The sequence below is a fragment of the Leuresthes tenuis genome, unplaced genomic scaffold (assembly GCF_036924035.1).
Source record: "Leuresthes tenuis unplaced genomic scaffold, fLeuTen1.0.hap1 SCAF_24, whole genome shotgun sequence".
Lineage (NCBI taxonomy): Eukaryota > Metazoa > Chordata > Actinopteri > Atheriniformes > Atherinopsidae > Leuresthes > Leuresthes tenuis.
This window is the reverse complement of record NW_027325378.1, coordinates 24573038-24590306: the sequence shown is the minus strand read 5'-3', so window position 1 is coordinate 24590306 and position 17269 is coordinate 24573038. Positions and strand designations below refer to the sequence as shown.

General features: G+C 41.2%; 1 non-coding gene across 1 annotated transcript; it reads right to left on the bottom strand.

The window, feature by feature from the left end:
• Nucleotides 1-367: 367 nt before the first annotated feature.
• LOC140285054 (U5 spliceosomal RNA) lies at nt 368-481 on the bottom strand. Its single transcript, XR_011910255.1, has one exon. It is a non-coding gene; the product is annotated as a U5 spliceosomal RNA (small nuclear RNA).
• Between the last annotated feature and the right edge of the window lie 16788 nt (nt 482-17269).

The window sequence follows — 17269 nt, the reverse complement described above, 5'->3', positions numbered from 1 at the left end:
TTTACCGAAGCTGCTACAGCTCGATTGGCCGAATACCCTTAGATCCTATTTCGGTGAATTTGACATCTGCCTTACATGTAACAGATTAGCGGTTTAGCAGTTTTAATTTAGTTTGAGTGAAGGAATTCATTTTATTGCAAAATCCGAAATCGTGAAGAACTCGTGAAAGTAAGCTTATTCTCGGATTCCTGAAACTTTAGATTTGCTCTTTCTTTTACTGCAAAGTACAACGTTGTTTTTTTTGTTTAAATCTTTCTAGACATGGTAATTAAGAAGGACAAAGCAGTCGCAACAAGTAAGGCGACTCTACTCAGAGAAGTCACTCTGCACAGTAACAAGATTTCTTTTGCACAGACAGAAAGGGCTTCACCCGCAAAGGTAAAGCCTGCCAAAAATAGAAACAACTCATTAGTGCTGCTCTCCACTGAAGTCTTTAGTAAAAGGCGAAAGACTTGTACGTTATGAAGAGAAACCAGAGTACGATTATCCGTCACTGCGGGAGCAGGGCATCAGGCTAGTTGGCATAGCCACCTTCCCCATGGTGAGCTTTGCTCCCCCCCCCCCTTGCTCCTCGGCTGACCAAGGAGGAACTACTCGATGGCTGCAACACCTGAAAGAGATATTGATGCGAGACCCGATCAAAAGCTTTTTCAAAGTCTAAATTTAAGATGACAAGCCGGGTGTTTCTGTCTCTAGCGTAATCAATGATGTCTCGAATCAGTACGAGGCTGTCGGTGAGTTGTCTCCCTGAGATGGCACAAGCCTGGTCTGGGTGAATTACCTCCTCTAAAACAGAGGACATCCGTGTCGCTAAAACCTTGCTAAAAAGTTTACAGTCAAAGTTTAAAAGTGTGATGGGCCTCCAATTCTTTAGGTCAGTCTTATCATTTTTTTAAAAAGTAGAGTCACTATTCCCACTCTAAAACTGTCAGGCAGTCGGTCGAGTTTTTCAAAATCTTTAAAAACATCTAAAATGTCTGATGATAAAAGGTCCCAAAAGGTCAGATAGAATTCTGCAGGAAGCCCGTCTAAACCCAGAGCTCGACTTCTCTTAAAACCTGTTAGGCATTTTTTCTAACTCTAAAGCAGTAAAATCCTGTGTCAAGTGTGCATGCTCTTTTACGGTTTTGTCAACGAATTTTAAAATTTCTGCCGATGTTTCCAAGTGCACTGGTTTCTCTTTGTACATGTTACTATAAAAGGTATGTACAGTTTCAATCATCTCTTGTGTGGATTTTGTTAAAAACCCATCTTCTCTTTTTAGATTTTGAATACACTCCTTTTTATTTATAACTTTCTTAATAAAGTACCGTGTGCATTTTTCACCTTCCTCAATTTCCTGCTCCCTGCTTCTTACAAAAATTCCTTTACTCTTTATTTCTGCTAAAACTGACATTTCCTTTTTGACATGTTTGATTTCTTCATTAAAGTCTATGCCACACTGATTTAGTTTAAAGTAGCGCTGTAAGCGTTTCTGTAGTCCCATCATACATCTATTCTCTTTCCTTTTTTTACGTTTACCTTGCTGTTTAAAAAAAGTCTGGGTCGTTTCCTTCACCATTTCCCACGATTGTGCATGTGTTTCGTAGAGGTCTTGAAAGGTCTGCCACTCTTTATAACATTCCCTGTACTGACTGACTATGATTTCATCCTCCAACAGGGAACAGTTGAGTTTCCACAGACCACTTCCTACCGTCACACCAGAAGGGGGGGAAAGGGTGCAGGAGAGCATAAGGTGGTCTGAAAAGAAAACAGGAGTTAATCTAACATCAGTGGGTGGGCAATCTCTAGTAAAGAAATAATCAATGCGAGAGGCTCTGGTGCCATCATGACTAAACCAGGTGAAGCCCTCCTCTCTGGGATGCATGGTTTTAAAACAGTCAGTAAGCTTAAAATCCCTGCATATGCCCTGAAGTAAAATCGAAGTCCAAATAGAAATCCACTTTAAAATCTCCCCCTGCTCTTTTTCTATCTTTCCTGCTCAAGATACAGTTAAAATCCCCTCCTACAACTAAAGGTACTTGCCCTAGCATGTAAAGCTGTATATCTTCTAAAAGGTCATACCTGTAATTTTTTCCATTGAAACCATAAATATTTAAGAGGTTAAAGTCTTGCCCCATAAAATTCAAGTGTGCTAAAAGTGCCCGTCCGCCACTGTGCTACCTTTCACCAGAACATGCGGATTTTTAATTAGAATGGCCACACCATCATTTTTATTTTGATTTGAGCCACTCCATATCGATAAATGGGGCCACATTTCCTCCCATTGTCTATGGTTTTTTGAAAAAGGTAGTCCACATTCTTGTATTAAAAACACATCTGATTTTATGGAGACTAAGAAGGATAAAATACTCTGGGCTCTTGTCTTTGATTTCACACTTCTCACATTTAGTGTTGAGAAGGTGAGAACCATTAAAAGGATAAAGGAAAGTAGGTCTGTCATTTTCGTTTTTCTAAGTTATCAAAACAAATTACACACTCAGGTTATTTCTTGGGAAACTAGCTCTTCCTTAATTTCTTTAGGTGAAAAGTGAGTAGGGTGATCTATATTTCCTTTTCGGACTCTCGGTGTTGGCCTCTGACGCAATGTTGCATTTAACTTTGAGTCCCTGGGTGTTGATTGCAGAGCTAAAGTTAAAAAGGAGACCTCATTTGGTGAGTCAGAGGGGAAGACTCTAGGTTCTTCCACTGAAGAACTGTCTGAAAGGGACCTAACCCTTCCCCTCTTCTCTGATACCACTGGGGAATCGGAGGACAACTCAGATGCCGTCCTCTTCGGCTGTTGACCTTCGGGGAGGTGAGTATCTTCACTACACTCACCTGTCTGCTCTTCCTCCTCATTTAGCGTAGCTCCACCCTCTGCCTGTGAATTCTCACAGACTTCAGCACTGAGTGGTGAGGCCTCTACAGGCCCCTCCCCTTTATGTTCCTCACTTCCAATCCAAGCTTTTGGCGGGAAGTTTGAATTTATTGGGTCAACCTCTTCATTTTGTTCACCAACTGCCACCTCTGGTCCTTCTCTTTGTTGGCTTGACTGTGACTTTACCGTCTTTAATTTCTTGGCAAAAGATTTAGGGCAATCTCTGAAGAGGTGATTTAATTCTCCACAGAGCTTACATTTGTTCGGAGTTGTTCGGCTACAAGAAGGTGTGAAAGTCCGACCATGGTTTGTAGAAAGCGGGTAAGAAAAGGTTCGAAAGTCCGAATATATACCATCAAAAGTGGAAGCGAAGGTGTTCGGCTGCAAGGTGTGAACGTCCAACCAAAGTTTGTAAAAAGCAGTTAAGAAAAGTTTCGAATATCCAACCAAACATAATCAAAAGCGGGAGCAGAGCTGTTCGACTGCAAGTAGGTGTGAATGTCAGATCATAATTTGCAAAAAGCTGATGAGAAAGGGGGAGAATGCCCGACTACACACCATCAAATGTGGGACCGGAAGTTTTCGGCTGTGAGTAGGTGTGAATGTCCCAACCATAATTTCTGAAAAATGTGTTAGAAAAGACTAGAATGCCGAACAATACATCATCAAAAGCGGGAGAGGTGGTGTTCGGCTGCAAGTAGGTGTGAACGTCCAGCCATAATTACTCACAAACGGGTAAGAAAAGGTAGTATTGCCAGACCATACATGATCAAAACAGGGAGCAGAGGTGGTTCAGCTGCAAGGTGTGAATGTCTGACTAAAATTTGTAAAAAGCGGGTATGACAAGGTGCGAATGCCCGACAATGTATGATCAAAAGAGGGAGCGGAGGTTTTCGGCTGCAAGGTCTGAATGTCCAACCATAATTTGTAAAAACCGGGGAAGATAAGGCTCGAAAGCCCGACTATACACCATCAAAAGCGGGAGCGGAGGTGTTCAGCTGCAAGCATGTCTGCATGTCCACCAATAATGACTGAAAAATGGGTAAGAAAAGGTGCGAATGCCCAACCATACATCATCAAAAGCAGCAGTGGATGTGTTCCGCTATAAGAAGGTTTGAATGTCCGACCATAGTTTGTAAAAGGCGGGTAAGAAGAGGTTCGAATGCCCGAACATACACCATCAAAAGAGGGAGCGGAGGTGTTCTGCTTTAAGAAGGTGTGAATGTCCGACCATAGTTGGTAAAAAGCGGGTAAGAAAAGGTGAAAATACCCGACTGTACACAATCAAAAGAGGGAGCGGAGTTGTTTAGCAACAAAGTGTGAAAGTCCGACCATGGTTTGTAAAAAGCAGGTAAGAAAAGGTTTGTATGCCCGAATATACACCATCAAAAGCGGAAGCGGAGGTGTTCGGCTGCAAGAAGGTGTGAACGTCCGACCAAAGTTTGTAAAAAGCAGTGAAGAAAAGTTTCGAATATCGAACCAAACATAATCAAAAGCGGGAGCAAAGCTGTTTGACTGCAAGTAGGTGTGAATGTCAGTTCATAATTTGCAAAAAGCTGATGAGAAAGGGGGAGAATGCCCGACTATACACCATCAAATGCGGGAGCGGAGATGTTCGGCTGTGAGTAGGTGTGAATCTCCAACCATAATTGCTGAAAAATATGTTAGAAAAGGTAAGAATGCCGGTCTATACATCATCAAAAGCCGGAGAGGTGGTGTTCGGCTGCAAGTAGGTGTGAATGTCCAGCCATAATTACTCACAAACGGGTAAGAAAAGGTAGTATTGCCAGACCATACATCATCAAAAACAGGGAGCGGAGGTGGTTCAGCTGCAAGAAGGTGTGAATGTCCGACTAAAGTTTATAAAAAGCGGGTAAGACAAGGTGCGAATGCCCGACAATGTATGATCAAAAGAGGGAGCGGATGTTTTCGGCTAAAAGAAGGTCTGAATGTCCACCCATAATTCCTGAAAAATGGGTAAAAAAAGGGTGCGAATGCCGAACCATATATCATCAAAAGAAGGAGTGGATGTCTTCGGCTACAAGATGATTTGAATGTCGATCAATAATTGTTTTAAAACATGAAAGAAAATTTTCGAATATCAAACCGCACATGATTATAAGTGGGAGAGGATTTGTTCAGCTGCAAGAAGGTGCGAATGTCCACCAATAATGACTGAAAAATGGGTAAGAAAAGGTGCGAATGCCCAACCATACATCATCAAAAGCAGCATTGGATGTGTTCCGCTATAAGAAGGTTTGAATGTCCGACCATAGTTTGTAGAAAGCGGGTAAGAAAAGGTTCGAAAGTCCGAATATATACCATCAAAAGTGGAAGCGAAGGTGTTCAGCTGCGAGAAGGTGTGAACGTCCAACCAAAGTTTGTAAAAAGCAGTGAAGAAAAGTTTCGAATATCGAACCAAACATAATCAAAAGCGGGAGCAGAGCTGTTCGACTGCAAGTAGGTATGAATGTCAGTTCATAATGTGCAAAAAGCTGATGAGAAAGGGGGGGAATGCCCGACTATACACCATCAAATGCGGGAGCGGAGATGTTCGGCTGTGAGTAGGTGTGAATCTCCAACCATAATTGCTGAAAAATATGTTAGAAAAGGTAAGAATGCCGGTCCATACATCATCAAAAGCCGGATAGGTGGTGTTCAGCTGCAAGTAGGTGTGAATGTCCAGCCATAATTACTCACAAACGGGTAAGAAAAGGTAGTATTGCCAGACCATACATGATCAAAACAGGGAGCGGAGGTGGTTCAGCTGCAAGAAGGTGCGAATGTCCACCCATAATTACTGGAAAATGGGTAAGAAAAGGTGAGAATGCCCAACCATACATCATCAAAAGCAAGAGTGGATGTGTTCGGCTACAAGAAGGTTTGAATGTCCTACCATAGTTTGTAAAAAGCGGGTAAGAAAAGGTTCGAATGCCTGAACATACACCATCAAAAGAGGGAGCAGAGGTGTTCCGCTGTAAGAAGGTGTGAATGTCCGACCATAATTGGTAAAAAGCGGGTAAGAAAAGGTTAAAATACCAGATTGTACACAATCAATAGCGGGAGCGGAGTTGTTCGGCTACAAGAAGGTGTGAAAGTCCGACCATGGTTTGTAGAAAGCGGGTAAGAAAAGGTTCGAAAGTCCGAATATATACCATCAAAAGTGGAAGCGAAGGTGTTCGGCTGCAAGAAGGTGTGAACGTCCAACCAAAGTTTTTAAAAAGCAGTTAAGAAAAGTTTCGAATATCCAACCAAACATAATCAAAAGCGGGAGCAGAGCTGTTCGACTGCAAGTAGGTGTGAATGTCAGATCATAATTTGCAAAAAGCTGATGAGAAAGGGGGAGAATGCCCGACTATACACCATCAAATGTGGGAGCGGAAGTTTTCGGCTGTGAGTAGGTGTGAATGTCCCACCATAATTTCTGAAAAATGTGTTAGAAAAGACTAGAATGCCGAACAATACATCATCAAAAGCGGGAGAGGTGGTGTTCGGCTGCAAGTAGGTGTGAACGTCCAGCCATAATTACTCACAAACGGGTAAGAAAAGGTAGTATTGCCAGACCATACATGATCAAAACAGGGAGCGGAGGTGGTTCAGCTGCAAGGTGTGAATGTCTGACTAAAGTTTGTAAAAAGCGAGTATGACAAGTTGCGAATGCCCGACAATGTATGATCAAAAGAAGGAGCGGAGGTTTTCGGCTGCAAGGTCTGAATGTCCAACCATAATTTGTAAAAACCGGGGAAGAAAAGGCTCGAAAGCCCGACTATACACCATCAAAAGCGGGAGCGGAGGTGTTCAGCTGCAAGAAGGTCTGTATGTCCACCAATAATGACTGAAAAATGGGTAAGAAAAGGTGCGAATGCCCAACCATACATAATCAAAAGCAGGAGTGGATGTGTTCCGCTATAAGAAGGTTTGAATGTCCGACCATAGTTTGTAAAAGACGGGTAAGAAGAGGTTCGAATGCCCGAACATACACCATCAAAAGAGGGAGCGGAGGTGTTCTGCTGTAAGAAGGTGTGAACGTCCAACCAAAGTTTGTAAAAAGCAGTTAAGAAAAGGTTCGAATATCGAACCAAACATAATCAAAACCGGGAGCAGAGCTGTTCGAATGCAAGTAGGTGTGAATGTCAGATCATAATTTGCAAAAAGCTGATGAGAAAGGGGGAGAATGCCCGACTATACACCATCAAATGTGGGAGCGGAAGTTTTCGGCTGTGAGTAGGTGTGAATGTCCCACCATAATTTCTGAAAAATGTGTTAGAAAAGACTAGAATGCCGAACAATACATCATCAAAAGCGGGAGAGGTGGTGTTTGGCTGCAAGTAGGTGTGAACGTCCAGCCATAATTACTCACAAACGGGTAAGAAAAGGTAGTATTGCCAGACCATACATGATCAAAACAGGGAGCGGAGGTGGTTCAGCTGCAAGGTGTGAATGTCTGACTAAAGTTTGTAAAAAGCGTGTAAGACAAGGTGCGAATGCCCGACAATGTATGATCAAAAGAGGGAGCGGAGGTTTTCGGCTGCAAGGTCTGAATGTCCAACCATAATTTGTAAAAACCGGGGAAGAGAAGGCTCGAAAGCCCGACTATACACCATCAAAAGCGGGAGCGGAGGTTTTCGGCTGCAAGAAGGTCTGCATGTCCACCAATAATTACTGAAAAATGGGTAAGAAAAGGTGCGAAGGCCCAAACATACATAATCAAAAGCAGGAGTGGATGTGTTCCGCTACAAGAAGGTTTGAATGTCCGACCATAGTTGGTAAAAAGCGGGTAAGAAAAGGTGAAAATACCCGACTCTAAAAAATCAAAAGAGGGAGCGGAGTTGTTCAGCAACAAATTGTGAAAGTCCGACCATGGTTTGTAAAAAGCGGATAAGAAAAGGTTTGTATGCCGGAATATACACCATGAAAAGCGGAAGCGGAGGTGTTCGGCTGCAAGAAGGTGTGAACGTCCGACCAAAGTTTGTAAAAAGCAGTTAAGAAAAGGTTCGAATATCAAACCAAACATAATCAAAAGCGGGAGCAGAGCTGTTCGACTGCAAGTAGGTGTGAATGTCAGATCATAATTTGCAAAAAGCTGATGAAAAAGGGTGAGAATGCCCAACTATACACCATCAAAAGAGGGAGCGGTTGTTCGGCTGTGAGTAGGTGTGACTCTCCAACCATAATTACTCACAAATGGGTAAGAAAAGGTAGTATTGCCAGACAATACATGATCAAAACAGTTAGGAAGGTGTGAATAACCGACTAAAGTTTGTAAAAAGCGGCTAAGACAAGGTGCGAATGCCCGACAATGTATGATCAAAAGAGGGAGCGGAGGTTTTCGGCTGTAAGAAGATCTGAATGTCCACCCATAATTCCTGAAAAATGGGTAAAAAATGGGTGCGAATGCCCCACCATACATCATCAAAAGCAGGAGTGGATCGGCTGCAAGAAGGTGTGAATGTCTGACTATATTTGGTGAAAAGCAGGTGAAGCAAGGTCTGAATGCCCAACCTTACATCATCAAAAGCGAGATCAGAGGTGTTTGGCTGCAAGAAGGCCATAGTTTGCCAAAAGCGGGTAAGGTGCGAATGACCGACTAAATATCAACAAAAGTGGGGGGGGGGAGGTCTTCGGATGCAAGTGGGTGTGAATATCCCATCATACAAGTATGGTGGAGAGGAAGCTGTGAATGGCCGACCATAGTTTGCAAAAAGCGGGTGAGAAAAGGTGTGAATGTGAAAGGGAGTTCTGCATGATTTGCAATTTTGCTATTAAATAAATTCTTTCACTCAAACCGAGTGAAAACTGCTTTTACCTTCATCTTTATCAATCGACTTCAACAAAGAACAACGTTGGATTTTCCAGTAGAAGAAGTTGAAATCGATCTAGACATTGATAAATATGAAGAACAAAGCAGTTTCCACTTGGTTTGAGTGAAGGAATGAATTTTATAGCAAAATCCGAAATCATGCCTAACTCCTCAAAAGGAACGTATTTTTCAACCAAAGGGATGCTTCTTTCTCATTCAGGGTAATATGAGGAACTTTATGCTTGATACATTTTTAGACATTGATAACTATGAAGGACAAAGCTATTTTAACTTGGTTTGAGCAAAGCAATTCATTTTATAGGAAAATCCGAAATCGTGCAGAACTCATGAAAATAAGCTTTTTCTCGGATTCCTGATCCTCCAGTGTTGCTCTTTCCTATACAGCAAAATACAACCTTGTTCTTTGTTGAAATCGATCTAGATATTGATAAATATGAAGGACAAAGCAGTTTTAACTTGGTTTGAGTGAAGGAATTCATTTTATACATAAAATCCCAAATCATGCAGAACGTATGAAAAGAAGCTTATTCTCGGATTCCTGATCCTTCAGTGTTGCTCTTTCTTCTACTGCATAATACAATGTTGTTCTTTGTTGTAGTCGATCTAGACATTGATAAATATGAAGTTAAAAGCAGTTTTAACATAGTTTGAGTGAAGGAATTCATTTTATAGCAAAATCCCAAATCATGCAGAACGTATGAAAAGAAGCTTATTCTCGGATTCCTGATCCTTCATTGTTGCTCATTCTTCTACTGCAAAATCCAACGTTGTTCTTTGTTGAAGTCGATCTAGACATTGATAAATATGAAGGACAAAGCAGTTTTAACATAGTTTGAGTGAAGGAATTCATTTTATACATAAAATCCCAAATATAGCAGAACGTATGAAAAGAAGCTTATTCTCGGATTCCTAAAACTTTTGATTTGCTCTCTTTTACTGCAAAGTACAAAATTGTTTTTTTTGTTTAAAACTATCTAGACATTGATAAATATTAAGGTAAAAGCCGTTTTAACATAGTTTGAGTGAAGGAATTAATTTTATAGATAAAATCCCAAATCATGCAGAACTCCTCAAAAGGGGCGTATGGCTTAATCACAAGTGTGGTTCTTTTTCATTCTGGGTAATATGAGGAAGTTTATGCTTGAAATATATGTAGAATTGGGTACATATGAAGGACAAAGCAGTTTTAATTTAGTTTGAGTGAAGGAATTTAATTTATAGCAAAATCCGAATTCGTGCAGTACTCATGAAAGCAAGCTTATACTCGGATTCCTGAAACTTTAGATTTGCTCTTTCTTTTACTGCAAAGTACAACGTTGTTTTTTCTTGAAATCTATCTAGACATTGATAAATACCAGCCGAACATCTCTGCTGCCGCTTTTGATAATTTATGGTTGGGCATTCTTACCTTTTCTTACCCGCTTTTTACAAATTATGGTTGGACATTCAGACCTTCTTGCAACCGAACACCTCCGCTGCCTCTTTTGATGGTGTATAGTCGGACATTCAAACCTTCTTGTAGCGGAACACATCCACTCCTGCTTTTGATTATGTATGTTCGGGCCTTCGCAGTCGAACGTTCACGTATTCTTGAAGCCGAACACCTCCGCTTCCGCTTTTGATGGTGTATATTCGGGCATACGAACCTTTTCTTACCCACTTTTTACAAACCATGGTCGGACTTTCAAACCTTCTTGTAGCTGAAAATCTCCGCTCCCTCTTTTGTTTGTGTACAGTCGGGTATTTTAACCTTTTCTTACCCGCTTTTTACCAACTATGGTCGGACATTCACACCTTCTTACAGCGGAACACCTCCGCGCCCTCTTTTGATGGTATATGTTCGGGCATTTGAACCTTTTCTTACCCACCTTTTACAAACTATGGTCGGACATTCAAACCTTGGAGCCGAACACATCCACTCCTGCTTTTGATGATGTATGGTTGGGCATTCGCACCTTTTCTTAACCATTTTTCAGTAGTTATTGGTGGACATTCAGACCTTCTTGCAGCTGAACACCTCCGCTCCCGCTTTTGATGGTGTATAGTTGGGCTTTCGAGCCTTTTCTTCCCCGGTTTTTACAAATTATGGTTTGACATTCAGACCTTGCAGCCGAAAACCGCTCCCTCTTTTGATCATACTTTGTCGGGCATTCGCACCTTGTCATACCCGCTTACAAACTTTAGTCAGACATTCACACCTTGCAGCTGAACCACTTCCGCTACCTGTTTTGATCATGTATTGTCTGGCAATACTACCTTTTCCTGCCCGTTTGTGAGTAATTATGGCTGGACGTTCACACCTACTTGCAGCCGTACACCACCTCTCCCGCCTTTGATGATGTATAGTCGGGCATTCTCACCCTTTCTCATCAGCTTTTTGCAAATTATGATCTGACATTCACACCTACTTGCAGTCGAACAGCTCTGCTCCCGCTTTTGATTATGTTTGGTTGGATATTCGAACCTTTTCTTACCCGCTTTTTACAAACTTTAGTCGGACATTCAGACCTTCTTGCAGCTGAACCCCTCCGTTCCCGCTTTTGATGGTGTATGGTTGGGCTTTCGAGCCTTTTCTTCACGGTTTTTACAAATTATGGTTTGACATTCAGACCTTCTTGCACCCGAAAACCTCCGCTCCCTCTTTTGATCATACATTGTCGGGCATTCGCACCTTGTCTTACCCGCTTTTTACAAACTTTAGTCGGACATTCACACCTTCTTGCAGCTGAAGCACCTCCGCTCCCTGTTTTGATCATGTATGGTCTGGCATTCTTACCTTTTCTAACACATTTTTCAGCAATTATGGTTGGAGATTCACACCTACTACAGCCGAACATCTCCGCTCCTGCATTTGATGGTGTATGTTCGGGCATTCGAACTTTTCTTACCCGACTTTTACAAACTATGGTCGGACATTCAAACCTTCTTATAGCGGAACACATCCACTGCTCCTTTTGATGATGTATGGTTGGGCATTCGCACCTTTTCTTACCCATTTTTCAGTAATTATTGGTGGACATGCAGACCTTCTTGCAGTGGAACACCTCTGCTCCCGCTTTTGATGGTGTATAGTCGGGCTTTCGAGCCTTTTCTTCCCCGGTTTTTACAAACTATGTTTGGACATTCAGACCTTGCAGCCGAAAACCTCCGCTCCCTCTTTTGATCATACATTGTCGGGCATTCGCACCTTGTCATACCCGCTTTTTACAAACTTTAGTCAGACATTCACACCTTGCAGCTGAACCACCTCTGCTCCCTGTTTTGATCATGTATTGTCTGGCAATACTACCTTTTCTTACCCGTTTGTGAGTAATTATGGCTGGACGTTCACACCTACTTGCAGCCGTACACCACCTCTCCCGCCTTTGATGATGTATAGTCGGGCATTCTCACCCTTTCTCATCAGCTTTTAGCAAATTATGATCTGACATTCACACCTACTTGCAGTCGAACAGCTCTGCTCCCGCTTTTGATTATGTTTGGTTGGATATTTGAACCTTTTCTTAACTGCTTTTTACAAACTTTGGTTGGACGTTCACACCTTCTTGCAGCCGAACACCTTCGCTTCCACTTTTGATGGTATATATTCGGTCATTCGAACCTTTTCTTACCCGCTTTTTACAAACCATGGTCGGACTTTCACACCTTCTTGTAGCCGAACAACTCCGCTCCCGCTATTGATTGTTTACAATCTGGTATTTTAACCTTTTCTTACCCGCTTTTTACCAACTATGGTCGGACATTCACACTTTCTTACAGCGTAACACCTCTGCTCGCTCTTTTGATGATGTATGGTTGGGCATTCTGAACTTTTCTTACCCATTTTTCAGTAATTATGGGTGGACATTCACACCTTCTTGCAGCTGAACACCTCCTCTCCCGCTTATGATCATGTGCGGTTTGATATTCGAAAATTTTCTTTCATGTTTTCTAGCAATTATTGATGGACATTCAAACCTTCTTGCAGCTGAACACCTCCGCTCCCGCTTTTGATGGTGTATAGTCGGGCTTTCGAGCCTTTTCTTCCCCAGTGTTTACAAATTATGGTTGGACATTCAGACCTTCTTGCAGCCGAAAACCTCCGCTTCCTCTTTTGATCATACATTGTCGGGCATTCACACCTTGTCTTACCTACTTTTTACAAACCAGGGTCGGACTTTCACACCTTTTAGTAGCCGAACAACTCCGTTCCCGCTATTGATTGTGTACAGTCGGTTATTTTCACCTTTTCTTATCCGCTTTTTACCAACTATGGTCGGACATTCACACCTTCTTGTAGCTGAACACCTCCGCTCCAGCTGTTGATGGTGTATAGTCGGGCTTTCGAGCCTTTTCTTCCCCGGTTTTTACAAATTATGGTTGGACATTCAGACCTTCTTTCAGCCGAAAACCTCCTCTCCCTCTTTTGATCATACATTGTCAGGCATTCGCAACTTGTCTTACCCGCTTTTTACAAACTTTAGTCAGAAATTCACAACTTGCAGCTGAACCACCTCCAAATAAACCTTGGATGCTAGCTGGGCATATGAGGGCCCCGGGTCATTGCCTTGCTTTTAGGAAGCTTAGAAATAAATGTACAGCAGAAATAAGAAAGGCCAAGTCTGATCATTATCTAAATTTGATTCCCAGAGCTTACTCAGATTTCCCAAAAGTCTGTCCTACTGCTCCTGTTTTTAATTAGACTTCTATGCTCCGCAGTCGCAGATTTGTCACTCCTTTTAAGCTTATTGTATGTTCTAAATGTTCTTTTAATCGTGTCTTCAAAAGTTTTCTGTTTTTTCTGTCTCAGCTATTGCATATGAGATTATTTTCTCCATTTATCTCCAAGTTTAAATAAATGTTATTACTAGTGTGGCACTTTCTATGTCAAGGGGACAGTGGTGGTACTCTGTCCTGCATCATCTTTATTTCTGCTAATCCATGCTTCATACCATAAAATTGGGAATACTATAATAAGAGTAATGATTAATAATACACATTTTGGTGAATTATTTTAGTCACACCCTATGTTCTCATGTTAGCCGTTGTTTTCTTCACTGAGGTTGAGATGAACTCCCTCCTGTAGAGAGAATTCCCCTTTGTAGTCAGACTTTTGCCTCAGAAAACAGTGGTGGGTAACTAATCTTTCCCTACTTCTGAAGGTCGTAGTACAATGTGATAAGTGAATCCAAGAAGTCCTTCAGCTGCTGTGGGTGATGTAAGTAGTACCTGAAATGGACCTTCCCCCCTTGGACTGGACCAGTTCTTTTTCTTTATCACTTAGATGATGATCCAGTCCCCGGGTTTTACTGTCTTCAGATATTCCTTCACCGGTTCACCTGGAACAGACTAAACAGAAGAGATCTCTCTACTTGTTAATATTTGTATTCTGCTAAGGTTTCTTCTCTTTTTCTTTTTTTCTTCATCATGTCAGTTGATGACTGTGTTTTGACTGTGGGAGTACAAATGGTCTTCCATACCTTTTCTCAAATGGAGTTCATCTTGTGCTAGTTGGAGGATGCATTTTTAGGATGGTAAACAGTAAACCCAACATTTCCCATTTCTTCCATGATTTTTTTCAGTCTTGACTTAATTATTCCATTGTGTCTCTCCACGAAACCTGCTGATTGTGGATGATATGCACAGTGGTTTCTAAGGTCTATTTTAAGTTCTTTGCCATCAGTGAGATGACATTGTTTACAAAGTGTGTCAAATTATCACTGAAGATCTTTTCAGGAATTTCAAATCTAGAAATGATTTATTTTACCCGTGCTTTTGCTACTGAGAGTGCATCTGCTTGTGCACATGGAAATATTTCAGTCCATTTGGTAAAAACCTCTGTTGTCACTGAGCAGAATCGTTTCCCTTAACATTAATTTAGTTCAATGAAATCTACACAATAATGAAATAATGAAATCCAAACAAATATGTTGAAAAAGATACACTGGCTTAGGGTATTATCTTTGTTTTGGTCTTAGATTGCCCTGTGGATTGTATTTTGCACATATTTGACCTGCTAGACAAAACTTTATTCATTTCTTTATTCTAAAAATAATTTTTCAATAATTAGTAAAACCATATGCTGTAAAAACCTTGTTCATTATTGCTTCCATCCCTCCTGTTGAGACATGACATGGTCCATGGCTTAATACTGCAGCATATTTAAACAAATTCTTTGGCAGTATGGTTTTCCTTCTGGTCATTCATACGAGTCTATTGTAGATGACAATTGAATAACATCTAATAATGCTAAAATATTTGTAGTTTATACATTAGCTGTGGATGTCAACATACCTGTTTTTCCAATGCTGTGTTAACACATGTACAGTTGAGAAGGCATACTGACTGTCAGTGTAAACGTTAACAACCTTTTTGTTAAGAAAACTTCAGTTTCTGTTAGTACTGCAAATCCTGTAGCATTTGTGCCATCAGGGTTTTTTGCGTGACCTGTCGAATAAATATAGTTATTTCTGCATTTTCATAACGTATATCAGTTAAGTCTGGCCTGGGTAAAACATTGATGGTTATTTCTGACATGCAATCATGAGAATTTCCATCTGTGGGGTAGGTAGCAGTGTGGATGGATTAAGTGTAGCACATCTCTCGACAACAAGGTGTGGCTGTGAAAGAAGAACAGTTATGTAGGAGAGATGTCTGGTAAAGATATTTTGTTAAGTAACCATATCACAGCCACTGCATGAGGTACCTTAAGTGTTAATGGGTGAAATAACACCATAATTGTTGATGCCTGCACTGCCAATGGCTTCTGGCCATTGATTCAAAAGTACGATCTCGTCACTTTTTCCCCCTTTCAGTGGACACTGGCCCCTAATTACCGCAATTCAGCAGGGGGTCTTTCATTAGGAGTACTGGACTCCCCCGTGCACGGTTTCAGCTCCGACCCTGGACGGCGGAAAAAACGTCGAGATCTGGTTTGAGTACCCAATTGTTGAGAAAATTCTCTCAATGAGACTCAGAGTTGCTGGAGTCGGTTAATGCAAAGGTTTAATCTTGCAGCAAGCTCAAGAATGTGTGTGTGTATGGGTGTATGTGTGCGAACGTGTGTGTGAGTTTGTGTGTGTGAGAGTTTAAAGAACCTGTTATCCACAGGCAGGTCTTAACTAGTATGGCACGGGTCCAGCCTGTCTCATCTTTTTTGGAAGGTCCAGCGCTTGGCCGTAACCCTTCTGTCTGTTTGGACTCTCACATACATTCGGTTAATCATAGAAAAACGAGAACAAAACTTTTTAGCCCCTTAAATTCATAAAACAGACATGGTGCAGTTATTTCCATTCTAGAAAATAAGAGTAATCACCACCATTCCTATAAATTCTGGATATTCTAACAATCTGAATCTTTTTTAAATGTTCAATGAAGCCCTTTGCTGTTCTGTTTAGAGACTCAGCTGATCATAAACCTTCTAAACTCTTAACCTTTTTCATTTCTCAGTTAGTATTCACTTTAAAACTGATTAAAAGAAAAAATAAATGAATGCCTATCAACAAATGTGGGATCTAAACTCTACTGCTTCCTCTAAAATGATTTATTTTCTCAATTCAGAAATATGTGTGTGTAAGTCACAACACCTGTGACACCAAAACGGCTTTCTTTTCTCTCTTTTCTCTACACTCTGCACTGTGAGCACACACACCAAATCAGAAAGGCTTTTTTCTCTCTTTTCTACATTATGGACTGTGGGGACACAAAACCCCTCTCTCTTTTTTTTTTTTGATTGTGTGTCAGGGCGTTGTCTCACGTATTAGATGATGCTTAAGATATGAATGGGGTTATCAGTCACATCAGAATCCATACATACTGATCCTCCCGTAATGAAATGGTCGGATCTTATCAAACACACTTTGTTTCTTGTGACAATCAAGTCAGCGAAACAGCGTATACACGTCAAGACACTGAATCAAGTTTGCCACAAGAACTCATAAGTTTAGCAGTATTGCTCTGCCGTCAGCAATCATACACCCATTTTATTTTCGTGAGACATGTGCAGGCACCTGTTCATCTACTGCTCTATCACTATGAATTAGTTTATCTATTATCAATAAGGATACTTCTACAACTACTATCAAAGTATGTCCGGACTTCTTATGTTGTCAGTTGCTATATATGAATAAGTGGGTAGCTACTGACAAGCATTAAGCATGTCACACAGCCCAAACATATAACATTTCAGGACACACCACACAGTTAACAACCACAGTGAAGCGTGTCAAAGCCCAAACATGTAACATTCAACAGGACACTTACACAACACATTCAAATCAAACAGTCAGACAACATACAAGAACATATACCCCAGCCGGCATTGCTCCCTGCCTATTTTCCTACAGCTCACTATGTGTGCGCACACCTTTATTCACAAACTCTTCAACTTATACTCTTTTACCGAAGCTGCTACAGCTCGATTGGCCGAATACCCTTAGATCCTATTTCGGTGAATTTGACATCTGCCTTACATGTAACAGATTAGCGGTTTAGCAGTTTTAATTTAGTTTGAGTGAAGGAATTCATTTTATTGCAAAATCCGAAATCGTGAAGAACTCGTGAAAGTAAGCTTATTCTCGGATTCCTGAAACTTTAGATTTGCTCTTTCT